This window comes from Tupaia chinensis, unplaced genomic scaffold, assembly GCF_000334495.1.
Source record: "Tupaia chinensis unplaced genomic scaffold, TupChi_1.0 Scaffold144326_1, whole genome shotgun sequence".
In the NCBI taxonomy this organism is placed as follows: domain Eukaryota; kingdom Metazoa; phylum Chordata; class Mammalia; order Scandentia; family Tupaiidae; genus Tupaia; species Tupaia belangeri.
Genome location: NW_006204184.1, coordinates 502,288 through 506,731, shown reverse-complemented (window position 1 = coordinate 506,731; position 4,444 = coordinate 502,288). Strand labels below are relative to the sequence as shown.

At 48.3% G+C, this 4,444-nt stretch overlaps 1 protein-coding gene across 1 annotated transcript in view; it reads right to left on the bottom strand.

The window, feature by feature from the left end:
- BCAP31 (B cell receptor associated protein 31) overlaps positions 1-4,444 on the bottom strand; it is a 31,877-nt gene that overhangs the window by 16,562 nt on the left and 10,871 nt on the right. The window lies entirely within an intron of this gene.

Below are 4,444 nucleotides of genomic sequence, written 5' to 3'. Positions count from 1 at the left end.
AAAAAAAAAAAAAGAAAACATAATTTACCAGGGGACCAGCAGTTAGCGTAATGGCTATGTCACTGGACTCCCATGTAGTCGACAGCAGTTCGCGTCCCAGACCCAGTGGCTTAAACTCACGCCGGGCGCGTGTGTGTGCGTGCCCAAGATCCCAAGAGGAGAACGAAGGAGAAGGGATTGCAGGGTGGCCATCCCTCCTGGGGGGTGATTTCTCACTTTCTGTCTCTCCGTCTCTGTCTGTCTGGCGAGCGCACACGCCCTATAGCAAAAACCTCTCTAAAAAACAAAAGAAAACAAAAAAACATAATTTACCGGGACCAGCAGGTGGCATGGTAGTTAAGGTGCTGGACACTCCCACATAGCCAACCGTGGTTCAAGTCCTGGACCTGGTGGCTTGCTTTCTCACTTTCCCTCTCTCTCTGTGTGACTCTCTCTGGTCAAATTAGAATGAATGAATAAATAAGTTTATCTCTTAAAAAAAAAAACCACACACACAATTTACCACATGGTAATTAAAGCATGGTCTTGTTTTCATCATGCATGTGGATTCTATAGTAGAAAACACCCAGGTACTCAGTTCTGATTATTCTAAGTGTGATTCTTCGGCTCCCCTAATGACTAGCTCTGGAACTCAGAAAAGATTCTAAACTTTTCTGAAGCTCAGTTTCTCCTTCACATAGCTGAAAAATTTAACTTGTGCCCAGCACACAAAATGCTTAACAAGGAGTAGTTATCATACACGGAGAAACCCGGAAAGGCACAGGGCAAAGGCACAGGGCAAAGGCACACATCACTAGCAGTGATGGTGGCATTCTGGAGAACTTCTGTCTTTGCTTATTTAAAGCCTTGCCTCCCACAATTACCTCTTGCTATCAGGTGATTCCTAGTCTGCAGACCCACAAGCAGGACTAAGAGATGAGAGGTGTTAGATTCGTAAAATCCAGGCTAATGAGGACTCTCATGCAGTTTGACTGCTCACACATCTTGCAGCACCTTCCTACCAAAACCCAGGTGGAGACAACTCAGGAAAAAACAGCAGCCGCCCATCTCCTTCACAGCCAGAGGCGGGCTAGAGACAGTTCCTCAATATCATGGCCTGGGCTGCCCACTTCCACTCACCAAGGCCCATGGAACACAAAGGTTGTCAAAGTCTTTTCTGGTTTCATCCAGAACCAAAATGCACACACACAAGCAATGCACATGGGCCAGACTCCATGGTTGGCCAGTCTTCTGGAAAAGCCCTTGGGTCAATAGATGAGAACACTTAGGGCAAGAAGGGTGAGGTGCTTCTCCAAAGCCACATTGATACTGAAGCGGCAGCCTCAGCCAGGGCATGTGGCTCCACCACTGGCCCTACTAAGCACAAGCACCTCCATGGAGATGACATGTGCCATTACTTGTGCTCCCATGGCTTCCTGGTGGTCCTCTGTCCAACACACATGCTGAAGGCTATTCATGTGCTTATTTACCTTGACATGATAACAAGCCAGCATCCAGCACCGTCTGTGGATAGTCACACTCTCACACTTGCTAAGCCCATGAATGGGGGGACTCCACTGAATAATTCTCAAAATACAGCCAGGGGCCAGCCTGTGCCCGTGCCCATGCCCTGTTGGATATGGGAGCTAGATCCCTGATGGCCTGTGGTGCAGTTTGAGTACCATCCCCAGCGGCTTGAAAAACAAGCTAGGCATGTGTGTATGTATGCCCCAGTCCCGAGGGAAGGAACTGCAGTATGACTACACCCCAGTGCGAGGTGCTTTCTCTCTCTCTCTCTCTCTCTGTCACTCTGGCAAACACATAAGCCCTCTGGAAGTGAAAATAATTGTAACATAAAGCAAAATATAGCCAAACCTGACCCAGCAAAGAGGAAAAGACCTCTCTTTCATTCTTATACACAAGTGGGTGTGCGCATCCTTAAAAGGATGCCCACAAAAGTTTGGATAGGCACATTAACAGGGATATGAAGAAGAAAACAAAAGATTAGCCTATAATAGGAATGAGCATATTTACTCACTACCTAGGGCACACATATGTGTGGACAGATTTGAGAGGTACTCTTCGAAGAGAAAGCACTTAAAAAACTGGGGCAGGGCGGCAGCACAGCAGGAGGGTCCCACTGTGGTAGCTGAGGCCACATGGAAACAGAACGGCAAGATGCTAGATGATCAGATGCCAGCAGTCCACTGCCAATGGTTATGAGGAGAAAAGGGAATGCAATGTGTGGAGAGGGAGATAATGTACCACAGGCGTGGGACACTAGTTCTCCAACAGTAAAGAAGTTGAACCAGCTCCTATGTACCAGAGTAGGGAACAGGTTAAACCAATGATGGGCCCCTCAGTTTAGGGAATGCTGCACAACTGTTAGGAGTGTGGCAGGTTTGCAGGAGTCATCTAGAAAAGTCACTAACATGTACCTGATACGGCACAGAAGGCCAACCAAAACCCCACCAGAACTTACAAGAGAAATGTTATGTGTGCATGTCAAGAATTACCCGGCCAGCAGGTGGAGTAGCAGCTAAGGCGCTGGACTCGAACGTGGCTAACTACAGTTCAAGTCCCAGACCAGGTGGCTTGAACCTCACACTGAGAATATGTACATGAGTGTGCAAAACCCCAAGGAGAGAATGGAGAAGAGACTGCAGTGTGGTCATTCTCCCTGAGGGGAGGGTGATTTCTGGCTTTCTGTCTGTCTCTCTGGCAAGTGCATGTGCCCTGTAGCAAAAATTCCCCCACAGAAGCATCCTGGTCGGTACCTACAGCCTTTTCTGGGAACCTTACCACAGGAGAGCTCATCTGACATGTCTCAAGTCTCCGAAGGTTATTCTACAGGGATGAGGGGGACTCGTTTATAATTTCACAATAAACAGGTATGACTTCCATAACTAGAAAAAGGACATTTCTCGCAGCCACAGCTATACTGCATGGATATATAGTTGGGATACCATTTCCATGGCTGCTATCACACAGAAAAGAGAGGCTCCTCCAACACCACAGCCACCATCATGTGACCTGACCTCAGACTAGAGAAGAGTATATCTTGCAGGCAAAATTCTAGAAATGACTGAACAACCTGTCTGTGGACCACTGACAAATCCACAGATTCCCAGAATCACCACTTCATTTTCTGAGAAGAAGTTGCACAAGACCAACCTCGCGACTTTTTTGGATCAGGCTAGTAGACAGGGCCACAGGAGGACACCGCGGGCCCAGCCAGGCAGCTGACACACAGCTCCCACCCTTGTGACAGCAGAGCAGAGGTATGACGTAGTGGCTGCCCAGACAACCTGGTGAAGAAGTCTACTGGTATAGCCACTCGTCTTATCTGGTTCAGGTATACCCTTTGTGCCGTCAAAAGGAAGGTAACAGGAAAGTGGGGTAGACTGCACACGACAGGAAGCAGGCCATGACCAGAAAGCGGATCACAACAGCAGGCCCCAGTTTAAGGCCACTCTCCAGACATCACCGTAGGAACACGTGGGGTATAGAGCATAAATGAGGACTGCCTTCATTTTGGTTAGAAAGGAAACTCCCAACTGTTGTGCATTCTGACCGTGGAAGTTATTGCCTGGTATACTTCATTGATCAAAAAAATTAAAAAAAAAAAAAAACCTTGTAAAGCCAGACACCAAAAACAGTGGATTTTACCAGTTATCTATTAAAAAGCATACCCAGCACACACTGCCAACCTCAGCATCGGGCCGAGGAGAGACTGTGAGACTGGGCAGTGTTGTGCTAAAGATCCACCCACAGACCTCCAGGAGGTAAAGCAAGGCAAGACTGACAGGACTTAGTCTCAGAAGCCAGCCATATCCTGAACCCTTTCTCTTTCCTGAAAGCAGCCAAGCTGTGTTTCCTAACATGTGGCTGGAAACCTAAGTCTGGCCACTTCCTCATTGTGGAAACCAGAGTGCTCGCCTGCCTGCGGACCTCTAGCTTCTCAACCACCCTGCGCTTGAGGACCAGCAGCAACTCCAGGGATATACCTGACCCTTCTCAGCCTTCTTACTTCCGACTTTCCGAAGTCTGAGGATGGTAAGAATACAGATTACACCTGTGGTGAATGCATTACCTTGAGACAATATGTGCCTTTTCCAGCTGCACCTACCACCCTTTCCAACTCAGACCCAGAGGGACCAAGATTATCTGAGCAACTGAGATATTTTCCTGAAAGGCTGAAACCCACAAAGGTACTCATCCCAATGCCTAGTGAAGCAGAGTGTGCTCTGTGACTAGAGAGCAGTTATCCCTGAGTGTCCAGGCACAAAACCAAGTGGGGAATTACACTCCACAAGCCCAGCCTGTGAACCCTTACACTCACTCAGTCTGAGTAAGCCACAGTTAATGGGCTGAAGACTCATCCCCATGTGGTGGTCTGAACGGGTGGGGCCCTTGGGGAGTGAGCAGGTCATGAGTTCTCCCCTCGCAAACAGGCTGAGGACCC